This window comes from Rhamphochromis longiceps, linkage group LG6 (genome assembly GCF_057381845.1).
Source record: "Rhamphochromis longiceps isolate RC_006_pf linkage group LG6, R_longiceps_female_GT1.1, whole genome shotgun sequence".
NCBI classification, from domain to species: Eukaryota; Metazoa; Chordata; class Actinopteri; order Cichliformes; family Cichlidae; genus Rhamphochromis; species Rhamphochromis longiceps.
In genome coordinates this window covers 9,167,407-9,180,469 of record NC_140562.1, presented here as the reverse complement: position 1 = coordinate 9,180,469, position 13,063 = coordinate 9,167,407, and positions in this window count along the sequence as shown.

Below are 13,063 nucleotides of genomic sequence, written 5' to 3'. Positions count from 1 at the left end.
TTCTTCTAGACAGACTTTTGTGTTAATCTGAATAAGAACATTTGTCTTTGTATTCATCTTCTTCATTTGCTAACAGCTTAGTCTGGGAATTTGCTGAGGTTTGAATGAAGGAAAATAGGTGAAATAAAGTTAGTCACTCAGTTCATGATACAAGTTTTCAAACTGAGGCTGCTTTCCCGCAAATTAATCAACTGTAAGCAAAAATCTATCATTCTATAAATCCTCTCTCTCTCTCTACTATATATATACACACAAATGACAGTGCCTACTATAAGGGGAAAAACATCTTCAAGCTGATCTTTCTATTTCCCTGCAGCAGTTGTTGTCAGGTTGGCCGTCGGTCTGTCCCATTTTCATTAATGGAATATTTCTTGAATATCTTGAATACCTTACCAGGCTCATTTGAACGGCTGCTGTCTTAGTATACATGAAGCGAGCAGTGTTCATACAACCCGTAACGTTACCTTGAATTAAGGAGGTAAAGATATGAGGCCTGAGTGGCGCATACTTGTGACATCACTAAATATTAACTTAGGTTGTCTTCAAGAGACACCACACAACTGTCACTGTTACATATACATAGAAAAGTGTCTTCTCCTCTACGTTGTCTGGTATGTGCAGACACCACACTAGTTCATTCCTTGATTGTCTTTTTTTGCCTGAATGTTTGGTGTTACGTAATGTAATAACCAAAAATGGTCAGCTACAAGGACTGGACTGAATATGAGTGAAAAGGGATCCAATCTTACAGAAAAAGACCTTCTGAAAGATTTTCACTTTTTTACAATCACAAGTAAGTCTGGGTGCTCGCACAAGACTTTTGCACAGTACCACATCGCCAGTATATCAAAAATAAACTAACTGTGACATCATGATGTTCTACAACAACACATTTCTGTCCGTTACACAGCAGCATTGCTCAATGAAAAGAAGTGAACATATGATTTGGTGACATGAATCTTTGGCACCCACCTGTAAAGTCACTGCTGTTTGAAAACCATGGGTGTAAATTTCAGCTTGACTTATTGATGGAGGCAATGCATGCGGTAATTTGAGCTGAAAGTATGTGTTATATATTTTCATGATAGAAGGTCACACAAAATGCTTTTATTGGAAGATCTGAATAATAATCCATAGAGGGCTATAAACTCGGTCTTGAGGTTAGGGGTTTTATTAAAATTTTACCCCTATTTTCTATTTCATTATTCCTATTTTGAACACCTAGTTCCTGTGCACTGCAAAATACACCAAAATTGATCAATGCATGGTGCTGTGGCGAAAAGATTTTTCAATATCTATTTAATAAAGGCTGGAACAAAACAAAACGAGGTCAGACCTCCTAAAGTGAGTGGAACCTCCAAATTTTCACAATATTGATTCAGTGAGCCACAGATAAAGGGCTGGCATATATGTGTTCATGAGTGAAATAGGAAAACACACTTGCACACACAGATAAAGTATTTAAAGAGGGAGTCTTTTTGGAGCCTTAGGCATAGTGTGAGAAATAAATATTTGATAGGAGAGTGACCTACTTCATGTGCCCTGAAAAGTTATTTGTCTTTTCCTGCCTCCCACCACCTCTAAGGCCTCTATTCTTAGGCCCTGCAGCAGAGAAGGCCAGAGATAAAGATGGGGATAGTCACATTTGAAATGAAAGTAGAAAAGGAGAAAGAGGTGGGCATGGCCAAAGAATTAGAGAGCAGATTAAGATGTGAAGCGGAGAGGTGGTAATTGTTCAGCTGCTGGAGGCAGCTAGAGAGCCCATTCATACAAGTAATGTTATTGGTTGAATTAACATCTCACTACTTCAGGGCTGCTGGCTAATACAACAAAATAACACTGATGTAAAACCCTCAAGTAGATATATCAAGTGTGAGAGTAATCAGAAAATATGTCTAATAGTATGCTGGAGTTTTACTTGATATCATGCAGGTTATGTTTTTTTTGTAAGATGTGTTTAAAGTTGACATTTGATAACTTACAGACACATTGCCTGTGTACATTATGAGAGAGTGCCCCTCCCTAAGCCTGGTTCTGCTGGAGGTTTCTTCCTGTTAATAGGGAGTTTTTCCTTCCCACTGTTGCCAAAGTGTTTGCTCATAGGGGGTCATGTGATTGTAGGGTCTACCTTACAATATAAAGCACCTTGAGGTGACTGTTGTTGTGATTTGGCACTGTATAAATACAAATTGAAATGAAGTGCCAACGGGACCAAATTATGCCCCAGATGAGCCCCCATTATATAATTTTGCATCTGCAAATCCTACGTTTGTTTCGTTGGACAAACTTAAAATGCATGGCTCCATGACTTTATTCTTTTTTTTTTATTGCCATACATCCTGATATTACATCCTGATGAATGGTGTATAGTAATATCTACACCCCAATGTTCAAGTGCCTCAATGTTCCTCTCATTGGGGCAGTGCTTGACCTTTAATATCTTTGAAACCCAGGAAGGGATGAGGGGTCAGACTCTCCTCCCTGGGGTTGCAAAAGTAATCCAGGTTGTACAAAAGCCTATGAGAAAATTGTTTTGTCTTTATTCGAGTTTCCTGATGTATTTATGTCCCCAGTTGCTCGTTTCAAGTATCTGGCCTACAAACCTTTCAGTTACCTGTGGTAACCACCGGTCATGAGGGAAAACTGTGTTTTCCTGACTGGTTGGTGAACGCTTGCTCTCGAATGCTAAAGCCCCATTCGTGCAGGGCTAGAGACTGGTCAGTGGGCCCCTGGCAATCACTCATCACTAGGGAAAAGTGTGTGTTCTGCTACCAGTTGGTGAGTGGTCGCTGGAAGTTGTTGACAGTCGTGAAACTGATTTCAAAGAAATGAGATGCTACATTGAAAACCTTGTGTTGGATTTTGTCACTAGCAGGTTACGGTGGTTCCCAGTATTTGCATGATGCTGACTTGTGATACTGAAACTGTAAAAAGAGTGATGCAATTTTTAAAGACAGTCCATTGATCAAAGCTCAGCCTTGGTACTTGTTGCATCGAATCAGTACTTTGCATACGGGCAGGTTATGGTGTTCCTATGAAACAAAACACAAACTCAGACAAGACTCGAGGTATTTTCACAACAAAATTTATTAGAAGAATAGTGGTTTTGAAAAGAAGGTTCTAGCATCCAGTGAATACTACCTTACACAACATTACAGCTGAAATGTGTGGCAAAAATGGCAATTTTCTTTTTTCTTTTTTTTTCTTCCTTTTTTACCAAATTGAATATAACATAACCAGTAAAATATTTTACACATGCACAAAGACAGATATAATCAGCGTCGCCTGATATTCAATGCAAAATAAAGTAAAAAAACAAACAAAAAAACAAAGGAACTCAAATCATCATCTTTAATCTTTTTATATAAAAAAAAATCACAGACATTATGAGATGATTTTTTATTCATTAGCCCAAACAAAAAATCAGATTTTGAATTCAAAACAGGAAGAAAGGGGGGAAATAAAAGTGTCAGTCAAACTAAAACCGATTATTGTGATCCTTGTTAAGTGCTCATTTACATGGACATTAATAACAGAAATCTAGAAGAATAAAAGTCCAACTCACAACGTACAAAATAGAATGAAAACAAATGAAAAACAAATTGTACATTGTACATAAATTAAACTACAATATGAGAAAATATTTTAAATTAGTTTCTTAGTCAAACTGTAAACAGTAGATATTGAAAAATGAGGTCCATCGGGGTATTTGGAGAACCTGTATGTAAGTGTGCATGCATGTGTGTATGTGTGTTTATGAGAGGTACAGTCCAGGTGGGACCAAACCGTGAAAGGGGGCTTGAGCGTCCTGAGCATCGGCACAGCGCCCCCCCCCGAGGGCCCGCTGGACTGAAGGAATGAGGTATATCGTCAAACCAAAAAACAAAATCTCAGTGGAAAAGAGGAAAACAAAAAAAGAAGCCCAGCAGACCCCGTCTCGGGGCGTCCAGCCACCCGTTAAGAAGCGAGGTGAGATTACGAAATCTTAGAAACCTCAGCAGGACAAAAACCAAGAACAAGAAAAGAGGTTTTTTGTTCTCTCCAAACTAAAGTCTAAACCCCTGGACAACACTTCTTGCATCTACCAAATATTACAAGCCTTTTTCCAAACCAATCAGATTTATTTCTATCACAACAAAATCAGGTTACTACCAAAACCAACATTAGGAATGTAGAAAGTAATTGCAAGAGCTCTAACATGAAATACAGCTTTACATAGTTCTCACCAAACATCAGTGATGTGATTGTTGTAAGAGGTACAAAATTTAGGCAATATGTATACTACACTCCTGTCATCAAGACCAGGCCAATAAATAACTGCTTTGCATGACTAGTTCTTAGCATAAAACAGACATTGGAATCTGCCAAGCTGTGCGAAGCAACACAAACACTTAACATCCAGCAGAGGCATCAACCAATCACAGCAGAGATGAGTGGCTGTCTTAAAAAAACCCAGAAATTAAAAAACAAAATCACAGAACAAATGTGCACAACATCACTGAAAACTGCCCAGCAGATATTTGTACCCAAGTTAGACTCGCCTCGTTCCTGAACACAGCCGCAGGTTTGGTGACATAAGAGTCAGCTTAGCTTTGTAGAGAGGGTTACTAGGTTTTCCCTGAAGCTTTAGAAGAACTGAAGGCAGATCCATCACATTTCTCTGTTGTGTGTGGCTCCACAGTTGGTGGAGAAAAAAAACAAAGTTAGCACTTAAACCAGAGGGATACCTGAAGATGGCTTACTGTATCTTCTCTGGTTTTTAAACCAGCATTTGTAAAGGACCGTGGACGGCTTTAAAGACAATTTTAAAGCCAAACCACTGTTGTGTGCACTTGTCTGACGTGTTTATTTTAAGAGGTTAGCTTGGTGTAAGTCACTGTTAGGTTGGTGCTTCGTAGCAACACAATAATCAATTCCTGATTACTGCACAGAGCAAAAGCCATGACACTTAACGCAAGTCAGAGAGAGAACAGGGTGCTTACAAAGACTCAGTAGTTATGAACTGAGAAGACAGCTAACATTCAGAACATACTAAACCTATCCAGAGGTTACAAAAAGAGACATGTAAGGCTAGAAAACGAGATGTAATTCCATGAGTAGAGGGCAAGACAGACTGTTTCGGATCAAATTTTGGCTGTAATTCGTTTTCATAGGAACAGGCTAATGAAATAAACTATAGTTAAAGTTGATCACTGCTAGGCCTCGATATAGATTAAGTACCTGAATAAGAGTGAGAGCAGTGTTGTCAAGGGTCCCTGAGGGTGTCTGGGTAATGCAATTTAGGTCTGTAAGGTGCCCAGAGAGAAGCATCTTTTACAGACAGAGATGCAGTTCTTCAAACTTGCACACTGTTTCATTGAGTTTCCATAAGAGCACAAAAAGATTAATGTTCCTTAAAAACAACTCTGAGACGAAAACATGGTTGAACTGAGGGGGAAAAAAGAAATCGAAAGAAGCAAGCTTTGCACATCGTTTCTTACATAGGCACACACATTCACACTCATACACTTGAAAAAAATTACTTTACACAAGGAAAACAGAATGATTGCAAAAGAGCTTTAGCCAAAAACTACTACGAAAGCTGTTGCAGTGACAAACAAACACCTTAGGTGCACCTTCTTATGAAAGGCGATTTTTTTTTCCCTCGGGGGGCTATATTTTATATTCAAAACATCCGAATCTGTCCTGCGGACAACATCCAAAGGAAAAGGAGAGCTTTTGGATTAACCAGCCTCTTCAAACAAAAGGACTGAGGGGTATGTACACCAGCATGCAAAAATATCAAGAGCGTCAACGTCCACGAAATCATCCGTCACTCCCAGCAAAGCGGTGTTTCGAGGGAGCCGCTTTTTCTAACAACTTCGCTGTCTGTTGGCTTCTGTGGAGAACCTGAACAGGGTTCATCACCCCTCCACTTCCTTCATTTAAAACAGTCTTTTCTTTTCTAGACATAAAAACACGCAAAAGCGTTCATTCTCAGTGCCTTCAGTATACAATTCCAACCCACCTGTGAAAAACCAGGCGAGGACTGATGGGTAAAGCCGATCTATATACACGACCATCCTGGAGATAAGCCATCACCCTCCCTGCAGCCCTTCAACCCACCCAGTGTGACTTCATATCTAAGTCATCTTCATACATATACTGTCTTTACAGTGTCCGCTTCAGGAAAAAAAGAAAAAAGAGACCCATCCGCTTACCCACCCATCCCCCCATTTCACAGAATCAGGCCTAAAAAGACTACAACTACACAAGATCCTAGTTTCACTACATTGTCTGTTAACAAAAAAACCAAAAACAACCTCGAGCCGCCCTGCCCCTTTGCCCTATGCTACATCATGGGAAAATAGCAAGCAAGAACAGAGTAAGAAAACAAACACCAAAAGCGACAGAGTGGGAGCGATTTCACCTAACATACTGCACTGGACTTCTGTATTGTTTCCCTGAATCATCAATGGAAAAGGCTCATCCTCTTCCTTTTCAAGATAAAAGTATATGACATTAGAGATTTTTATATACATATGCATTTGTGTTTATGTCTGTGTGGGGCTTGTATAGGTATATCTATGTGCACATATAGAGTATTCTTTTATTCTTAAATATGTATAGTTAAATTAGAGGTTTGTTGTGTTTGTGTTTTTTTTCTTACATTCAGTTTTAACAACAATAAAAAGTTGATAAAGAGGTATGCAAAGGGAACAAGGTGGGGAATGTGTGGTTTCAAGTGTTTCACATACAGCATTGGCCTTCATTCTATCAGCAAACCCACTTGGAGAAACAAAAGACTGGAGAGTCTGTTTTTTTAAACTTCCATCTTTTACGGGGATTCAAAGAATGTCTTCTGTGAATCTTTCTGAACCACTGGGAAATAGCAGTGTTTAAAATCGTCTTGAAAACAACAGCTCAATGCAGTGTGGGCTGTGAAAGGATTAAGACCAAGAATGTCGACAAATTAGAAAATAGAACATGTGGGAATGTGAAGCTAAATTAGTGTTTAAAAAAATAGACAAAGCAAAGTTGTGGAACCTTTACCGGCTACGACGCACTACATTTGGCAGGAGGAACAAAGAAAAATGACAAAAATGGAGATGAAAGTGTCCAGAGATGAGTGTTGATGGACAGGGTCTGACAATATAAGGAGGTCGTCAAGGTTACATGGATTTCTTGTCTGAGGTATTCTGTGTTGTAAGTTTTTTTCTTTTTTACATTTTTGCTCACCAAAAACACCAAGATGAAAAAAAAGAGCATCATCAAAGACTGAAAGAACAAACACAGCGTTATTTTTTCCCGCACGTGGATTCAAAGCGCTCGTTCGGTTTTATTTTTTTCTCTTCTTGTTTTTAATGGAGCAGCGTCCTGTAATTTTTACATTTGGGAAGGCAACAGCCTGAGTCTTGTTAGATCTCCAGAGAACCAACGAGCTGGGCTGTTAAACGAGCTCTGCATGAGCCTCCCCTGCTATGAGTTATTCAGATTTACAATCCTTGCTGTTTATAAAGCACTGGAAAAGTATTTGGCTAAAAAACAAAGTACAGAATTCATCAAAAACAATAAATTACCCTTTCAAGTGATGTTCTTGCTTCCAGATGAGTGTGAGGTCTCGTGACATTTAATCTTCTTTACAGTTTGGGAATTTGTATCTCACCCACCAAACTTCCTGTCTGACGACTGACCTCCAATATCCACTCAGCAAGTGCCAGTCTGTCTGACCTGACAATCGATCTCATGAGCCAGTGTTGTTCTTCAGCTTGACTAAAAATGCAGTGGTTATCTGCATGTAGTGTAGACTTCATAACTCGAAAGTAACAGAGGAGGTACGTGGCTGTCAAAGACGGCAAATTAAGCGAACGTCATAACGTGAAGGACGGCAAAAACAAGCTACAAGAGGATCACGGAAAACACACGGGCGATTTCAACAAAACACAACACCTGCTCACTTTTTTTTCTTGTTTTTCTTGCTCCCTCTCTCTCTCTCTCTTTTTTAAACGTAGAAACCAAAAGCCAAGCCCGAGCTCATTACCCTGAACCATCAAAACAAGAGATCAAACCTTTAAAACACGGAGTATATTTTGGGGAGAGTTCATAAAATTTACACTACAGCTGAAATGTTAACCACATCCCATACGTAGAATTTCAGTGGGTTTTCTTTCCTTCTAGAAAGACTCAGTATTCCAGAGGATAGTGATCTCCTTGTTGCTAAAAGAGCCTCAAGCCCTGTCTTTAAAAACAAATATGTACACAGTTAACCCAAGAAAAGAAAAGCTTCTGTGAAGAGTTACCAGAATAAAAACAGAACACCAGAAGAAGAAGAAGGAAATGACGTTTATGAAAAGGCCTGAAGAAAGGTGACAGACCTGCAGTGGCCCAGGAACGCCCCATCTCTCTGGGAACAAATGAGGCCCTGTCAGCCCTGCACCGCTCACGCTCCAATGACCAAAGATGCTGTGAGAATGACACATAACCACGGGACAAAAAGTGACGGTATCAAGAAGTTGATGATTAGTCTTCTGAGAAGTGTGTAAAGAGACGCGCCGGCATGACAGAGCATCACTGGAAACTTTTTATAGATAGGAAAGTCAAAATCTGACACATTTTCTGTAAGGAAAAAACCAACAGCCTGATAAAATCCTCTATGCAGCATTTAACTTCACCAGAGGTCCCTGAAAAGGGCTGATGAAGATTCACATGGATGTACAGCCTGGGAACAAATGAAAAATGAGTTTAACTACCTAAGAGGAAATACGCTTCAGTTTTCAAGTCAGCCTTGTGCAGCAGACTTCTCTGCATCTGAATAGTTTGCTACAGACATGACAGACTGAGGTAGCAACAATTTCAATCTTTGTGGTCTGTAGCATCGTGTCTTAGTCCAGTAGCATTTCCCTCAACACAAAGTACACTAGACAAAAGCAAATGAATCTGCCGCACTGCTTAAGTTCTACTAAAATATCCAAATTAGACCCTAAATCTTTGTGAACAGGTGTCAGCAGAGTTGGTTCTGAGTTCAGAGGAACAGAGACCAGCTGGTCCATGTAAGTGGCTGTAAAGGGCCAGACACACCTCCACACGGGAACGATGCTGCAAGATTGTCATGGCAACACACAAGAGCACCTCAGAGTTCCTTCACAAAGCCCGAAATTGCATTTTCATACCCCCCCAATTGTACCTAAAAGCTTCAGATCAGCAGTAAAGTAATGTAGAGTTCTGAAGTGAATTTCAGCATCATCTCAATAAAAGCCTCATGTTTAACCGTATCGTGGGGGTGGGGAAGGCGACCTTCGGCGGCCTTTATTCTTCTCCACTTCACTTAGATTTCACCGTTGCACTCCCATCCACCTCCTCAGACCACTGCATCTATCTGTCTGTAAGGAGGGCTGAGATGCACACCAGCAAAGAGGGCCTGCTGGGTAAGGAAAATAAAAAAACGTGTGCCTGTGTGCCTCTCACGGTGTAACCTAATCAAGCAAGGTAACAGGAGGGTGGGGCTGTGAATTTTAAACCTACAAATTTGACCCGAATCTCACAACGTTTTCTTTGAAGGAAAAATGCCACTCTTCAAGCTACTTTGTAATTTCAACCAGGTTGTTAGATTATACTTGATTAAGAAACCAACCCTTGAGCACTAGATTTGAGATTGTGTCTTCAAATTCAAGATTAGAGTCTTCAAAAAGGCACTCTTGATTCCACTGATTGAACAACTTTATGTAATCACTTATTCGGCCCCGTAAAAATAATCAAAGCCTACTGGAAAAATGTTCAAATAACTTTTTATCCTTGGAGGGCATTATTAGTTTGTGATTTGTGCCAAAATACCCTGGCACGTCCACATTTCTTTAATGCTGTTAAACAGCAGCGAGTGAAGGAGTCTGTTGTGTTGATTGCTGCAGATCAGCATCATTCCAGAGGCGTGTCTGGCCTTTAAGACCTGTACTCAGCTCTGCTTTCAAAGCCAACCTGCTCCTGAGTGACTGCTTGTCACAAACACTTTGACATTTAAAAAACTTGGCATCACGCTCCACGTCAGAGGAAATGCACATTTCAACAGACCTCTTAGCAGCGCTTGTACAAATGTGTCGAGAAGAAACAGCACAGCTTACGATGGACGAGGAGAACTGTAACTGTTAGTTGATGCCGATTCTTACTTTGGAAAACTGCGTTCCGAGTGCAGTAGATTCTGTTGCAAGAGAGCAAAATGATTCTTGGATATGCAGTTGGATATGTGGTTAAAAGAAAAATCCATCCCAAAGCACACTGGGCATATTTTTCTCAGACATGTGTCCAAAACTGGGATTAATTGTGGACTGGGGACTTAATCCATCATTTTAACTACTGGTGATATGTTGTGCATTCCTGCAGCTGGTTCTTAGACTCCAGAATCATTTTTGTCTTTAAGTAGATAAATCCAAGCCTAAAGCTCAAATTGTCTCAAGAGACCAGCGTGCAATCCTGCAAGAGACAGTCGAGGAGCAATGCTTACTTTACCTTTATATGATTTGAAGTGTCTCGCTATAGGTCAAATGTGGGATTTTATTTAAAAACAGATAAAGAAAATGCTCCTTCGAACATGCCTTCTAAATAAGACTTGAATGATTTATTGACGAGAAGTCATCCTTCATGTTTGTGCTTTTTGGCAAGCAGATACAACGCTTTACGTTCTTTCTATATCAAATAAACAGCACATTCTGCTATTGATTTCCCCACATCCAACCAAAACCAAATGCAGCCCTCGACTCTAAATTGTTCCATTTCTATTGCCTCACCACCCAATAAATTCATCCCCATCCTCCAGGCCCCGTGAAAAGAAGTCCTGGGAATTGAGGGTTGTCACTTACAGCAGCAAAAATAGACTAGGTAGCTTGAAGGAAATGTTCTAAAAAAGACTGCAGGAATGCACAAAGCACCACAGACTGGCCACTTAGAAGAGAACAACTGTAGGGAGGATTTTTCCTTTACCAGAAAAAAGGAAAAGGAGTCTTTGTTGAAAGGCAAGAAACAAACAAAGTGATTTTCACAGAGGCAGTGCCTGCAGTGCCCCAGTGTGCCAGATCAAAATCAGCCAGCAGGGCTGATGTTCTGCAGGCTGTGGACAAAACACACCCACCTGCTTCTAAAAGAGACACGGCAGACTCCAGCTTCATAATTATACATATAATCCGCCCACACAAAGTGTGGCTACCTGATGAGGAGCGAGAATGTGTGTTGCTGTGGGTGCGTCACGTCTCTATTGGTTTGTGTGCGTGCGCGCGCTCTGTGCTAACAAGAATACAGAACTGTATTCATGGAAACCTGGCTTCTGGCTTTTAAAGAATTCATTTTTCTTTTTTGTTTAACAAACAAATATGCCATTTGAAGAACAACAGTACAAACAATCACAAGAAAAAAAATTTCAAAATCTGCGTATGTCAGTTACATCTAAAAATCTGGAAACGAGCCGCACTAAAAATCCTGATTCTTCTGGTTTGTGTGTTTCTAATATACAATCAGCTGCTTTGAAGTGGTCAGACCTGAGGTATAAATGACAACCAGATATGCAGCGTGACAGAATAAGAAACAGACGCAACTTCTCTGCGGAGAGGTGCACGGCAATCGTATACAATTCTTTCCTTCCTGGTATCCCACCACATCGTGCACCGCCCAGTGACAGAACGGCGCATCCCGTGTCGTCTAATAAGTGAGGTTACAGTAGTTGTTTTGTTTGTTTTTTTGACATTTTTTTCTCTTTTTTATATCTTTGTCAGTCTTTCTCTCAGAAGAAAAAAAACCCAAATTGAATTACAACCGACCTAAAAAAAACAAACAAAGAGAAACTGATTAGCTCACATGAAGATGCAAAAAACAGTAAAAATAAATACATACATATTCATAAGATATAGCTTTTTTTCATTTTGAACATCATTAAGGACATTTTCCTGTGCGTGCTGCGTTTTTTTTGTTTTGTTTGGGAATACAGTGTCAAATGTTTAGGAAAAAAATCACAGCTCATAAAGGAAGGTTAACTTGTCCACCTGTCCCCCAATCTCCACTGCTGGGTCTCTGATTTCTCTGGGTTTGAGAAAGAAAAAGGACAAAATGTACCCTGGTCAGGTTTCATCCTGGAGTTCTGTTACACTTGGAAACAAACATATGTATATTTAAAAACACGTATTCCTTCTCAAACCAGGGTGGAACCAACCTGACTCACTGCCTCCAGGGTGAAACCAGATGACTGAATCTGTAAATGTTTAGAATTTTAGTAGGAAGAGGGTTTCACTCTCCCCATATAAGACCAACCTAAACCTGGGATAGCTGTATAGTCCCCTATGCTATAATGTTTTTTCGCAAATAAAAAAATACCTTAAAAGCGGTGGGTGGCAAGTATTGGTCAGTCAGACACTTGACGTGTCTTTTTTTGCAATGTGAAGGCAAAACAAAGAAGAAAAGCTTATAAAAGCGCAGAAACAGTGGAGGATACTGTATTTCCCAGAGTATCAACTACACCTTTGCCAAGCTCCCAGGTAAGGGATACGTGAAAGTACGAGGCACGGAAAGGAGTTCTGAGAATGAGGTATAGCACTTGGTCTCTACTGACCAAGTTAGCATGTTGTATGTGAGCGCGTGCGTGCGTACACACGTCTACTAATTCAGTACAGGTAGTTAAGTCATGCGCCATTTTCCGACTGACAAATATTGCTGCCCATCCCACTGGCTCGATCCTGAGACATTTGCGGTATTAAAGGCTACTGAAAACGACTGTGTTTCCAATGACAGCAGCAGAAAGCAAAAGGAGAGAAAGCAACAGTCTGTTAAAAAAAAAAAATCAAGCATCTGCAGACTGCTGTTCGACGGATTCATGTCACTACATTCATTAACTTGAGTGTTTGTTATTCTGTCAGAATATAAATAGATAGACACGTAAGTGAGACTCGGTTGCAAGGAGGAGGACATTTTCGGACAGGGGGAGCGGTTAACCACATGACTATAAACAATCAACGAAACCCAAGAGAAAAAGAAACAAAATAAATATATGTGTATATATAAATGGCATGCACCTCAGTAGATAAGTTCAGGCTGAAAATGGGACTTGTAC